Source organism: Sus scrofa, chromosome 15, assembly GCF_054392235.1.
Source record: "Sus scrofa isolate SSC_HxYL_T2T_F1_AM1 chromosome 15, Sscrofa_HxYL_maternal_Yorkshire_Landrace_v2.0, whole genome shotgun sequence".
Classification (NCBI taxonomy): Eukaryota; Metazoa; Chordata; class Mammalia; order Artiodactyla; family Suidae; genus Sus; species Sus scrofa.
This window is the reverse complement of record NC_139397.1, coordinates 110,652,789-110,668,173: the sequence shown is the minus strand read 5'-3', so window position 1 is coordinate 110,668,173 and position 15,385 is coordinate 110,652,789. Positions and strand designations below refer to the sequence as shown.

General features: G+C 37.3%; 1 long non-coding RNA gene across 13 annotated transcripts in view; it reads left to right on the top strand.

Annotated features, from left to right (window-relative positions):
* Window positions 1–15,385, top strand: part of LOC100516649 (uncharacterized) — a 147,676-nt gene that overhangs the window by 794 nt on the left and 131,497 nt on the right. For all 13 annotated transcript variants that reach the window (XR_014829421.1, XR_014829416.1, XR_002339370.2 and 10 more), the window contains exon 2: window positions 652–748. This is a non-coding gene — a long non-coding RNA (uncharacterized LOC100516649). The remainder of the gene's footprint in view (window positions 1–651; window positions 749–15,385) is intronic.

Below are 15,385 nucleotides of genomic sequence, written 5' to 3'. Positions count from 1 at the left end.
ATGCAAAATTAATAGTATTATACAGAGTAGTTTCATTGCCCTAAAAATCTTGTGCGCCACCTATTCATCCTTCCCTTACCCCTCATCCTTGGCAACCACTAATATTTTTAGGCTTCATTTTCCAGTATGTCACATAGTTGAAATCATACAGTATGTAGCCTTTCATAATGGCTTTTTTCACTTAGAAATGTGCATTTACATTTCCTCCCTGTTTTTTTCATGAGCTATCAAGTTTTGTATTTGTTTTTGTACATCCGAAACAATCATATAACAACAGTGGGAAACCCTGAAACATAAGCTGAGGTGGGGGAAAGTTTTATTTATGTGGTGTAGTGAGAAACGCATGTAGTTTAGAAACAAACCTGGGCTTGAACTATTTACTAGCTATGTGACCTTTAGGACAGTTGATTACATTTTCTAGTCATAATTTAATCATACAAAAATAAAAGGATTCCTACCTTACTTACAGAGGATTACATGGGCTCATAAATTGTCCAGCTAGTCCCTAGCAAATAGTAGGTACTCAATAAATATTTCCCCTCGCCTAGTTTCTATGATTAAAGAAAAGGAAACAATAATAGCTTAAGATGTGATTACTTATTCATTTCATCAATCCTGTTGTGACTGCTAACTTTTATCTCCATTTTACAGACGGTAAATAAAATTCACCAGAGACCACATAGCCAGAGAAGGACAAGCTGGGTTTTGAATCTAGGCAATCTTGACCCCAGAGCCCTCCAGCCTAAAGGTAACTCTTAGACTAAAATTGCAGTGGTGGAATTATGAGTCAAAAACAGACTAAAGAAATAAAGTATTAGCAGCAAGATATATCCGTAAGGCTTTAGAGAATCACCTAATTAACTCTCTGAGATGGTAACAGATATGTTGAGAAGTGTATCAGAGAATTTGTGTGGCAGAAAACTTAATTTTTCCTTGAAGCTTTCTGAATATTTTTAGTTCAACCAGACCAATTCCCAAACATCTGCAAAGCAGCAGCTTAGATACATTACAGCACAAGAAATGAGTTTCAAAGATAATTACAACATTAGCAGGAGAAGCAAGACATTCTTGAAGAAGCAGAACCTTGCAATTCATGGACAAATAAGGTCCAGAGTGCCAGAGATATTGATGTAATGCTAGAAAATGGTGTAAAATAATATTACAAGTATGATTTCAGCATAAAATAAAATAAAGGATGAAACATGTCAGTTAATGGCAGAACCAATGCAGTCTCAGGGCTCCCAAAGGCTCCCAATATGCATCAGAAGCTCTCATTCTATCATGATTATCTGATGTGACTTGAGGCTTCAACTGGATTTCCCTCAAGCTATATTCTTCAACACAGACAAAAAAACATTCTCACAGAAGCAGTACTTAAATCAGACTCTCTCTTTTTTTTTTTTTTGAGATTTTAGAAAATCTTTAAAATATTACCAATTAATTAACAACATTCAGCAGAATTGTGGCCAAGAGTTTGGGCAAAGAAAGTTAGTCACTCCCTGAACCCTAGGTCATTTGTTCCCAGAAAAGGTGTTAGGTAGGACTGCTCAAACCAATTTTATTGACATAAAGAGGAACCAGATAGTTGGGAAAGCAGTCCCACGAAAGCAGAAGCTGGTGTTCAGAGGAACAGCCCAGCCCTGCCCTTCCCCCACAGAACAGAATTCAGCCAAACACCTCTCACTTCCTTCCCTACTAACTCAGCAGTTCTCAGAAAGGAAATGGCAACAAGTGCTTTCTAATTTGCCAAAACTAAAGGCAGTCTTGAGAAACAAGATGGTGTGGGCAGTGCAGGAACTCTTCAATCCACATCAGTTGGTTCCAACTACCCCAGAGCACTCCTCAAGGGTGGTGATTAAAAAAAAAAAAAGAAAGAAAGAAAGGAGATGTCTAGGAAAGCAAATATTGCCACCAAGATAATCTTTCCTAATATTATCATTCAGTCAAACAAAGATCCATCACTCTGCCCAGCCAGTTAGATCATATAGTTTACCTTGTTGATTCTTTACTATATTCCCAAGATTACTTCATGGTCTTCCTTCCTTGTTCTATGGGTTTTCTTCATTTTTGTAGCACAAACATAAACTTATTCTGAAATGATGAGAGGTTTGTACCCAGACCCTCAACAACACTGCTCTGTGTAAAGAAGATAATTCTTGGTGAGGTTCAATACAATACAGAAGAGCATCCATGAGACTCTCATGCATAAGTTTGCCCACTACCTTGCCTTTGCTCATTACTGGGTTCTGGTTTCTAGGACCCCGAAGGTCATTTTCACTTTCTTTGTGAAATCCATCTATTTAAAACTATTATAACATCAATAAAATACCTGGCCAAGTACTGTTTGATATCAGACATCTTATGAGGTTAAACTGACAATAAAAAAAATTAATCAGAACTACAGTGTTCTCACATTACAGAGATAATCCACTTTGTAGCATAATTGGCCAGGTCATAAAAAAAAAAATCTTTTCTTAATCTTCTTAAAAAGATTTAACCAGAAGCCTCATAAATAGTGTTTAGTAATATTTACAACCACACAAATCATTCTTATAATGATAAATGCTAACACACACTGAGCATTTGCTATGTGCCAGGTATTTTATACTTATTTATATGTTACTTAATATTTAATTCATGTGAAGTGAATTTTATCATTTTATACTAAGTTATGAAGCTGGGATTTAAAACCAGTTCTCTGTTATATACAATGACCTTTTCTACCAAACAGGTTATTTTTCCTAAAAAGCGCATTTCTTTGGTTATCTAAGTGGGTAATTGGATTTTTTTTGAAGGTTCGTAGTTCAAAATGATAAATGCAGAAACATTTTATCTAATCTGCAGTGTGTAATTGTGTGGGGAAAGTTAAGTTGTCTTGTGAGGAATAACTTTGTAGTTTCCCTTGGGAAGAAATTCAGCCTTAAATGGGTTAATTCAACTCAACTATGTTATCTTTTTAATGACAGAATGAATGACTTTGGCTTCTGTGTTCGAAAAAGGTTCTTTCAAGTGTACTACACATGTAAATAGCTGCCTTAATTTATGGTTTATTAAGCTAAAAAAAAACCAAAATATTACTGGCAACTGATGTAACTCAAAACTATAAGAAATAATAAAATTATTTCTTTATGGGTGGAAGATTTATCTAACTGGAATATATATCGTATAGCTCATACTTAAAAGGATATTGTAGAAAATGCTAGAAATCGCATGTACAAAGTGAGTATAAGAAGGCTTCTATAGGATCAGATATCCTTTTCATACTATGTACGTAGATGCTTCAAAAATAATTACTTGCTATTTGCTGATGTTTCTCAGTGTCCTATGTTGCTATAGACTGAGTGTTTGTATCCACCCCAAAATTTGTATGTTAAAATCTAACCCCAATGTGATAGGATTTAGAGGTGAGGGCTTTGAGAGGTGGGTGATTAGATATAGAAGGCAGAGCCCTCATAAGTGGGATTCATGTCCTTATAAAAAAGACCCAAGGAACTCCCTTGCCCCTTCCACCATGAAAAGACAGAACAAAAAGATGTCTGTGAACCAGGAGGCAGGCTTTCACCAGGTATCAAGTCCACCAGCGCCTTGATCTTGGACTTCTGGGCCTCCAGAATTGTGAGATATTTATATTCTCAATTTCTGTTGTTACAAGCCACCAGTTTATGATATTCCATTATAGCAGCTCCAATAGACTAAGAGATATGTATATATAGATATACACACATGCAAGTAACAGTTTAAAAAATAAGCTCTCCTGGTTTCAGGGTCCTGTTCCTTGCTCTAATTGGCCCTACAAGAAGTATGTGACAGTTTCCCCTAACATCATGCCTGACACCTATTGGAACAGAGGGCTAGGTGACTCTTTATGAAATTTTGATTTATTATCTCAGTTTCTCTATAATAAAAATAAATACCTTTTCTTATTTTAGAGCATTATAAAGCTGATACGTGTGCTCTTCTTTCACACACTTGCACACACACACATATACCAATAAATCACCAGGAAGAAACAGCAAATATTTCCTATACACTAAATCTCCTAAATAAGAGATTTTCCCATGTGAACATAGAGTATCCCAGTTGGAAGAATGCATACAGATAATGTACTCTAACTCCTTCATTTTGTATGTGAAAAAATACAAGCCCAAAGATGTGAACAGGATGACCACTTACAGACCCTAATGAACTAAAGGATCTCAGTACTCAGGATCATCGTAGGCTGCCTAATATCATGACAAGAGGGACAACTAGTCCAAACCAATTAAATCAGAATCTCTGAAGGTGAGGTTCAGCTATCAATAAATTTTAAAGCCCCACAGGTAATTACAGTGTGCAACCAAGTCTGAGAACCACAGCAGATTGGAAGAGGTTGTTGTTGGCTTTTCAGAATATTTTATTTTCCACATATCTATTAATACTCTGGAACAGTACATAGTTCCCTTATACTAGCTTGGGAAATCCTGCTTTGGGAAGGGATAAACTTCTAGAAGAGAAATTCCTCAGCATGTGATTAGGACTTTTGATATGTATGGATACGTACAGTTGGCCTTCCGTATATGCAGGTTCTGAATCCAGGGATTCAGCTAACCTTAGATGGCAATTTTTTTTTTTTAATTCTGGAAAGTTCCTAAAAGCAAAACTTGAATTTTCTGTGCATGGGCAACTAGTTACATAGCACTTACATTTTATTAGGAATTATAAGTAATCTAGAGATGATTTAAAGTATATTGGAGGATGTGCATAGGTTATATACAAATACTGTGCCATTTTATATAAGGGACTTGAGTTCCGTCAAATTTTGGTATCCATGAGGGGTTGTGGAACCAGTCCTCTGCAGATACCAAGGGACAACTGTATTGTTAAGTTACAGTTTAGGAATTTGAAGAGATTTACACTCCTATTTGCCCTTTGTATAGTCTTGAACAAAATTCATCCATTTATCCAACAAATCTTTATTGATCAATACTAGGTACCAGCACATCAGTAAAAAAAAATAATAATACAAACAAAAATCCCTGACTTCATAGAGCTTACATTCTGGTGTAAGTCACGAGACCCTAGACAAAATAAATCAGTAAAAGTATAGAGTACATTAGAAGATGATGAATACTAAGGTGAAAAACAAGCAAAGGAGGGGATAAGGATTTAGCCGGAATGGCTACAGAGAGTGAGCGAGGAAGGTGATATTATATAAAGGAGGGAAGAGAGCCATTGAAAAGGTTCAAGCTGCCTGACGCTTTCCAGGAACAGGAAGCAGGCTGCTGTGATGAAGCGGTGTGAGCTAGGAGAAGTTGTAGAAGCTGTGGATGAGGAGGGGGCATATCATACATGAGGATGTTGGTTTTTACCTTGAGACAGGAATCTGTTGGAAAGTTTTCAGCAAAGACCTAACATGATAATCTGACTTAACAGTATCACTCTGACTGCTGGGTAGAGAACAAAGGAGCAAGGGTGCAAGCAGGAAAATCAGTTAGGAGGTTATGTATTAATCCCTGGAAATGTGTGGTGGCTTGCACTGGGGTGGTAGCAATGACGATGGTAAAATGAGATCTGCGTCTGGATCTAATGTAGAGATAGAAACACCCAGTTCAGTCTGGTTGGAAATGTAGTATGAGAAAATGGGATGAGTTAAATATGACTTTCAAGTTTATGGTGCAGGGCAAGTGGAAAGATGGAGTTGTTATTCACTGAAATGGAGAAGACTGTAGGTAGAACAGTTTGGGAGTTTGTGAGAAGATAAGGGGGGCCATTTTAGACATGAAAGGCAGTGAGGCAGGAAGAACACAGGAGACTGGCATTCTGGAGGCCAGGTGAATCAGAAGTTTCTGGGAAGGGGATTGATTATTGTGTCAAGTGGTGCTGATCATGTGAGATAAAGTTGAGAGTGAGTTTTGTAAAAATGAAGGGTATTGGGTGACATTGACAAGAGCAGTTGCAGTAGAATTGGTAGGGGTGAAAGTCTCTGTGGATCGAGTTAAAAAGAGAACAGAAGTTGAGGGATTGGATCTGTTAAAGCAAGTGTATATAGCTCCTTCTAGAGGGATTGTTGCAAAGCAGAGGAAAGAAATGATGCAATAACTTAAGCGGAAAGTGGGATAAAAGTTTTTTTTTAAGATGTGAAAAATAATACATGACTATAGGCTGAAGGGAATGTTTCAGTGGAGAGAGGGAGAAATGAAATTTCTGGAAACAGATCCTTGTCCTTGAACAGTTGAGACAGTTGAGAGCAAGTGACCTTGGGAAGAGGTTAATGTGAGCACAGAAGATTCTTCTGTAACTGGAGGGGAGGTGCTAGTAGGTGGGATGGTAATGGTGGTATGAGTATGTGTAAATTCTCTTCTGATTGCTACTATAAGCAAGATCACCAATTTAAAGTGAAGATGGAGGAGGAGATGCTGGAAAGTGAGATGACAGTACTAAATAGTTTCCAGGGAATGTGGGCAAGTGAGTGAGCTAGGAAAATGTATTACATTTTTAAAATAGGACTAAAGTATCACTTAAAAGCATATAACAGTAAATTTAAGGTTAGACCAGGCACATGGTTTTGTATTTTTCTTCAGACACAATCATCAGTGAAGGTTTAGATACCAACTAGGCTAAGAATTCAATTTAACCAGTATTGTAATTTTTTTTAAAAAAAGCCTCAATGAATTTTATTATATTTATAGTTGTACAACCATTTGTTTTTTTTTTAATTTTACTGCATTTCCATCCCAAACCCCCAGCCCATCCCTTCCCCAGTAGATTTTGACAAGTGATATTAACTCTGGTTTTTGCAATGTGTGTTGTACAAATCTTTCCCCTTTTGGGATTTGCCTTTTCCTTTCATCTGTATTTTTTTTTAACTAAAGAAATTTTATGATATAAATGCTATAAAATTGGGTTTTGATGATCGTTGTACAACTATAAATATAATAAAAATTCATTGGGTAATTAAAAAAAGAAATTTTATATGCTTATATGGTCAAATCTATTGTCTTTTCCTATGGTTTCTTTCATTGTTTTTTGACTTGAGGAAGTACTTCCTCATAAAGAGATGATATAAACTTTCTTCCATACCCTCTCTAATTTTGTACACTTGAATTTTTAACTCTTTAATTTATCCATATGCATTCTGTAATGCAAAGTTCTAAGAAAATATTCATCGCATAGGTCCTTTTCCAGAGTTCTCTTGTGGCTCCAACATTGTCACTGTAGTGCTAGGACTGGATCCCTGGCCCATGAACTTCCACATGCTGTGGGTGTAGCCAAAAAAGAAGAAAGAGGTTCCTCTTCCCCCACATTAATTATCAAAGAAACAATTCCTTACCCTTATATTTGTGCCTCTTTAAAATGTATTATCTTTTTATATTTTATAAGCTTTAGTTCCACATTATCACTTCTGGATCACTGGTTTATCTGTCTATTCTCAGTACTTAACATGCTTTAACTATTGTATATTTACAATTCTTCAGCATCTGATAAGGCAAAGAACAACCTCCAGCCCCCTTTGTAGAAACATTCTTTAACCATTCTTGCTTATCTATTTTTCTAGAAAATTTTGTCATGATTTCAGAATGGGCCCTCTCAGGTTTGTTTGGAGTTGAAAGAAGCCTAAACATTAGTTTGGGAGATATCAATTTTATAATATCCAAATTCCCAATTCAGGAGTTCCCACTGTGCTTCAGTGGTAACGAACCTGACTAGTATCCATGAGGACAAGGGTTCGACCCCTGGCCTTGCTTAGTGGGTTAAAGATCTGTTGTTGTCTTGAGCTGTGGTGTAGGTCGCAAACACAACTCAAATCTGGCCTTGCTGTGGCTGTGGCGTAGGCTGGCAGCTGCAGCTCTGATTCAGCCCCTAGCCTGGGAACTTCCATATGCCTTGCGTGCAGTCCTAAAAAGAAAAAGAAAAAAAAAAAAAATTCCCCATTTAGGAATCCTGCTATGACCCTCTATTCTGGTGTTTTTAGTTTTACTGTATTAATTACTCATTCATGTTTATATACACATAAATTAAATTCCCTTGATGTAGTTTTGCTATGATTTTGATTTCAATTCAAGTAAATTCCTCAGAAAGAAAAGCAGAAAGTAATTTCCTAGTACTTAATCTAAAAGTGTCTGATTTTTTTTCTCATGTACATGTCATATCTTGGGCAGATATAGAATCTTGAGATTGTAATCCTTTTCTTTAATATGTATCACTAAGTCCAATGGATAGAGTGTTCCTTGAAGCACTACTATTATAAGGAAGAAAATGGAAAACAACCTAAATGGCAAAAAGAAAGAGATTTATTAAATAACTTAGTGTATCATTAGTAAGGAAGTCTATAAACTATTTGGGGGGGTACATGTATCTTTTTATTTAATTTATTTTTTAAAAAAATTATTTATATATAGTTGATTTACAGTGTTGTATACAAACTGTTATTTTTTAAGTTAGGTAAATATATGTGCATGATATGGAAACATGGAAAAAAAGAGGCTGCATAATAATATGTATACTATGGTTAGATTTTTGAAAATAAAACCCTACATGGAGGTATATTGGTGTATCTTTCTTCATACTTATACATCTGGAAGAACTTGTGCCAAACATTAACAGATAAGTATGGGTATTAAGATTGATGCATGTGGGAGGAAGAACTTTCACTTTTTATTTTATATATGCTAAATTATTTGACGTTTTAAAATGATATATCATTACTAATTAACAGGCATACAGTTTCACACAGCCGAAGTACACGTTTACTTGACCTTGTCCACACTTTTATTCCACTCGACACTGTTGACCACACTCCCTCCTGTACAAAACACTGGATTAGATGCCTCTTCTGAGTCTTCCCACAACACACTGTACTTCTTCCAATTATAGAGGTTTGCATTTTAATTTATAATTGCCTATTGTCTTTTTTTTCCAAGTATACTGAAAAGTCAGATACTTTCCCTATTTCATCATTTTATGTTAAAACTGACAGAGTGCCTGTTCAGTGACTGCTTCTTGGTGTCTGTGATTTGAAAGGGACTGTGTATCTTCCGAGTCTGTGGAAAGTAAAAGAGGGCAGTGCTTCGAAGGTAACAAAGAGAAGTGGTAGAAGCAGGATGGAAAGTCCTGAAGATGGGTTCTCTCCATTGGCTGAGCAGCTGAAGCACAGGAATGGTTCCCTTAACGGTAGTTCAAGCTGACCAAAGGGAACAAGGTGGAGATGAGTGGGAGAAACTATGCAAAAGCCGGAAGAAGGTAACTGGCCTTCTCCTTTGGGGGAATTCTCCACTTAGGTAGGAGACTATCATGTAAATATCTGTGTCTGGTGACCTCGTAGTTTATGCATCCCATGTGGGTAGGTTACATAGGAGTAGCAGGGGACTTCTGAAGGGGAAGTTGGAAGGCAGATATCACTGTGGCCATAAAATGCCAGCAAGAAAGAGCAGGACTTGCTTATTAGGGTAAAGACTAAGCTGTTCCAAAAAAGAACCTCCAAAAAATATATATCTATTTTCAGAAGCTTAAATAACATGGAAGTTCATTTTTTTTCTCATGTTACAGTAAAGTGAACAGTCCAGGTTGGCAGAGTCTCCATTCCACAAAGTCACTCAAAAACCCAGATTCCTTTCATTTATTGTCTCACTGTTCCCTAAGGTGATATCTTTATCCTCATTGACCGAGTTAGCTTCTGGGCACATCATGTTCCAACCCGAAGAAAAGGAAAAGAAAGAAACTTCAAGGCAAGTCACTTACCTTTTAAAGTACAGGTGATCCAAAAATTACATATAACTTCACTTACACATTATTTCCACTTACTTCCCATTAGCCAAAAGTTAGCTATGTAGTCAATATCTAACTGGAAAAAGAGAATGAAGATGTAGTTTTTAGCTGAGTAGCCATGTACCTAACGTAATCTCTATTTCCTTGGGAGAAGGATAGTATGGATTTTGGAGAAAAACTGGTTTTTGCCATATAAAGAAATTAAATCTTGTTTTTATAACCTGACTGAAAAAATTGCCTTGAAACTCTAGTGGCCATCAAATACTGGTCTAATATTACTATTTCATGTGCAGTGCAAAAACCAAGGACAATGGAAGGAACTTCAAGCTAAATGTATTCTGGTGTAAGGTTGTTGGGTTCCTCATTTTTCATGTTAAAGTGGGTAAGTTGAGGGTTCTCTGGTGGTCTAGTGGTTAGGATTTGGCACTTTCACCTCTGTAGCCTGGGTTCAATCCCTGGTCTGGGAGCTGAGATCCCACATCAAGCCATTCACTGTATACCACGGCCACTACATATATATATATATGTATATGTATGCATATATAGTTTAAGGTGGGTAAGCTGAAGACTTTATATTTTCTCTTTAAAAGCTATCAAACTTAATTAAGTGCTTTTCCCTTAAATTTGCCCTTGTCATAGGATCTTTCTGAAGCAAGAAACAGATACTCACTAAGATTAATTTTCAAGTACCTATTGCTGCATAACAAATCTTGTCACAATTGAGTGACTTAAAACAGCAACTGTTTCATATTCTGTAGGCTGGCCATCTGGGAGTGACTTCTGATTGTCTTGGCTCTGATCATTCATGTGGCCTCATTCACATGTCTGCCAGTTGGTGCAGTCTCTGCACTGGAGTGCTTCTGTTGCGCTCTACATGGTTTCACATCCAGGCTTCAGAGCCTGGTGATCTCAGGATTCCAGATGGCAAAAGTAGAAGCTGCAGGATCTTTAGGATGAGACTCAAACTCACATTCTATTTGTCCATGTCAGTCACAAGGCCAACCCAGACTCAAGGGGGTGAAGAGATAGCCTCTGCCTCTTGATGGAAAGAGTAGCAACATCACTTTGAAAAAAATCATATGGATACAGGAAGGTGTGTTTTGTTGGGGGGACATTGCTATAATTCTTTTCCACAACTCACATTTATCACAGGATAACATTCTGCTGCTGGCCTTCCTATCATGTCCACAGCTTCCTTTTAAAGCAGTGACTAGTTTATATGGTATCATGTTTTGTACTTTGTAACTCTCCACCTGGCTTTAATAAGTCAAACTGGAGATTAGTACTTGGATTAGAGCTAATTAGGGTAACGTTAGCCTCAAGTGAGGAAAAATCCCACATAGCTGCGCCTAAAGAGAGAGAAATTGTCAAAGTCCAGAGGTAGATTCTTCAGAATTGGTATTGGCCTCCACATTATGGGGCTTATTTTTTCTTGTTTTGCTCTGTTGACTGTACCTTCTGTTATGAAACTTGCCTCATGATCTAGGATGGCTGCCAAACTCCAAGTATTACAGTCTATCCTACCCAGCAGAATAAAAAAAAAGGGGGAGGTGGAATTGAATCCATTCTTATAAGGATATTTCCTAGATTTTGTATATCCAACTTCCACTCATAACCCATTGGCCTGCTCTTAGTCACATAGCCACACCTATTAGAGTACTGAGAAATGTACTCTTTATTTCTGACAGCTATGTACCTAGCCAAAAATCAGGGGTTCTTTTACTACAGAAGAAGGAAGGAGTAGATAATGATGAATAACAGCAGTCTCTGCCACAGTGCTCACTCTAAAGGAAGATATCTATATGCTGTTCATGGACATGTAATGTGACCTGGCATAAGAAATATGCCCAACAGAGAAGCATTATTAACTCATTGCTTCCGCAAACATAGTATTTATTGAGTCCTTTCTATATATCAAGTCTTTCTAGCTACTAAAAGTAGGGCAGGGAACAAAGCAGGCGAAGTCACTGCCTTTATTTAGTTAGACTCTAATCAGGAAAGATAGGCAATAAACAAACAATATAATGTAAAAAAAATTGATAACTGCTATGAAAAATTCATTTAGATAAAGGGGTAGACAGTTGAGAAATGTGAGTGGGAGGGGATAGCTATTTTAGATAGGTAACACATGAGCAGGGACATGAATGAGGACAGCCATGCAAATATCTGGAAGAAAAGGCACGGGGAGAGGGAACAGTAAGTACAAAGGCCTTGAAGCAGGAACATGCTTGGAATGTCTGTGAAACAACAAGGAATCTGGCATAACTAGAACAGGAGGTGGAGGAACGGGAGGAGATGAGGGTGAAGAGATAGCCAGAGGCAAGGTGGTAATAAGGACCAGGTAGTGGATTGTGAATAAGATATTCTTTCTTCAGGAATCTGAAAGCAAAGTTGTATCAAAGATCACCCCTTGGAGTTCCCATCGTGGCGCAGTGGTTAACAAATCCGACTAGGAACCATGAGGTTGCGGGTTCGGTCCCTGCCCTTGCTCAGTGGGTTAACGATCCGGCGTTGCCGTGAGCTGTGGTGTAGGTTGCAGATGCGGCTCGGATCTGGCGTTGCTGTGGCTCTGGTGTAGGCCCCGGGCTACAGCTCCAATAGACCCCTAGCCTGGGAACCTTTGGGAGCGGCCCAAAGAAATAGCAAAAAAGACAAAAAAAAAAAAAAAAAAAAAAAAAAAAGATCACCCCCAAGTTCAACAATTTGCTAAGAGGACTCAGGACTCAGCTTGTAGTCATACTTAAGGCTGTAACAGTGATAGGATTCAGAGCAAAGTCAGCAAAAGAAAAAGGTACATAGGGCAAAGTCTGGAGTAAACAGGGTGCAAGCTTCCAAGAGTCCTCTCCTAGTAGAGTCACAAAGGAGGAGCTTCATTCCTCCTGCAACAGATTATGACAACAGATTATGAAATGCTGTCTACCAGGGAGCTCATTACAGACTCAGTGCCCAAGGTTTTTATTGGTCCCATAGGTACCTCTTCCTGGAACATAACCAAATTCCTGACTGCCAGAAGGAAAGCAGGCGTTTAGCATAAACCATATTGTTTTATACAAACAGATTAGACACAGTGAACCATGCTTATCATTTAGCAAATAGAATACCTCTGAAATCTAAATTCTCAGATGCCAATCAAGGGCCAGCATGTGAGCAGATGTTTCTAAGAATAGCAATCTTGGACCTGTTATTAACTCTATTCTATATAAAAGTACACAAAGAGATATGCATAAAGCCAATCAGGAATGAGGCAGGAAACTAAACAGAGACTAAGCAGATTCTATGAGGTAGTCGAAGCAGTGAATAGGTAGAATCCATGAAATAAATAAACTGAGAAATAGAAGGGTACCTTGTGCTGGGAAAACAAACACCCTTCTATGTGATGACCACCTCAGTATTCCTTTTGGGACCTGAGAATTAGATGATCCTGCAGACCAATCAATGGTGTTCTTCATGAGGCCTGAGTGTTCCATTAAGATGATTTCCCATACTTGCTTCCCAATTGCCTCTTGAATCATATAGTAAATTCACTCAAGATCAGAGTCATATCTGTGCTCCTTGTAACTCCTCACTAATATACCTGGGTTTTCAGCCATTCGAAGCATGGACTTTAGAGAGAAAATTAGTATGGTGACCAAGGAATCACTGGACAACTGGTTGAAGAACCTAGATTTGTAGTATAGCATGAAACCCCACCACCACCACCATGAAGCCAAGTTCCAGTCACATCAAACTACTCACAACTATACTCAGATGCTAAGTGCACTTTTGTGCTATTTTAATTTTAATCATGTACTTCACTCTGTCTAGAATTCCTGTTTTGTCTTTTTTTAACCCTCAAAAAATACCTAGCTCAGATGCTGTTTGCATTCTCTATGAAATGTCTCTGACCACTTCTCTCCCCACACCCTTGTCTGCTGTCTTTTAAATGAATTCTTCCCTTTGCACTGCTCTCTCAGCTACTGGTATGTATTTCTGTAATAACACTTATAATACATATTGTAATCAATCATTTACGTATCTGTCTCTGAAATAAATTATGTTCCTAGTACTTTGCAACTCTGATCCTTGTGGAGGCTATAATCTGCCCTTCCCACCCTCTCCCCACCCCCACCCCCTATAATAGTGTTTGCGTGTATTCATGCTGAAATGTTAAATATTTAGGGGGTTTAAGTTTTGAAAAAAGATAGTAATTTTTTATAAATGTTTATTTGTTAAATGAATGAATGAACCAGGAAACAAATGCACTAAGTCACGTATGAAGAGTTCTAGTTTCAGAAGTCAAGGACAAAGCTCCTTGACTAAGACACCCAATACTCAGTTCTCATCTTGGAACAATAATATCTCTTATCTATTGTGATGCTTATTATTTTCCAAAATTATATTGCTTTTGCACTACATTATTTCTTTGAAGATATTATTGCTTTATAGATGTTAAATAGCCATGTTAGCATTGATTCTAATAATTTCCCTAGTGAGGACATGGATTTTTTTATTTTTATTTTTTTCATTATGGGAGGACTTAAATATTCTCCAACCGAGAAAGTACATGCTAAATATACTCAGTGTTTTAGTATCTAAGTATGTTTATACAAGTAAATAAACACACAGAATCACTCTCTTATATGAATGTTCTTCTTATCATTACTGCCTTATATATGCATGTATATTTTTAAAATTAAACTTATCAAAGGAGAATAATTTAAAATAGTATTATTTTACTGCTTATGGCACTGAAAGTGAATTCCCTAAGAAATTTTACAACAAAATCAGTTCTAAAAAGCCTGGTCATGGTCATAGCAAATATCAAATAGAATCCAAATTTGTTACTCTTTTGACAAGATTTCTTTTGAGTAGTGGCACTTTAAACTCTGATAGTATTTTTTTTTTAATTTTTTATTTTATTTATTTATTTATTTATTTATTTTTTGTCTTTTGTCCTTTTAGGGCAGCACTGGCAGCATATGGAGGTTCCCAGGCTAGGGGACTGATCGGAGCTGTTGCCACCAGCCTACGCCAGAGCCACAGCAACGTGGGATCCAAGCCGCATCTGTGAGCCACACCACAGCTCATGGCAACGCCAGATCCTTAACCCATTGAGCAAAGCCAGGGATCGAATCCACAACTTCATGGTGCCTAGTCAGATTCATTTCCACTGTACCACGACAGGTACTCCTGATAGTATATTTTATAGCTTTCCTTTACTTCCCTAGAGAGTTGCCAGAGTTATCAGAATTAAGGCCTTTGCTTGGATGCTTTGGAGACTTGTTGTGGTTGGTTGTTGTTAACATGCAAGAGGTTGCAAGAGCTAAACAATCCCAGAAACTGAGGACAGATTTTTAAAATAGCATCATCTGAAATTAAAGCTAATTAGAATTGATTTTGAATTTCCAACATTAGTCATCTAAGAAATGGTTTGTAAATATGTGTGGATGAGAAGATGTGTTGCCCAGTTCTCATGTGTTTTTGTGGGGGTGGAGAGGAAACATATTTTTGATCATTGGCTTAATATTTTTTTGATATTGGCTTAATATTTTTGATCATTCTCTCTGTGTCAGGCAGTCAATATACACTTTCATTTAATCATTATAACGCCCCTCTAAAATAGGACTCTGAACCACATTCCACAGATGAGAAAATGAAGCTA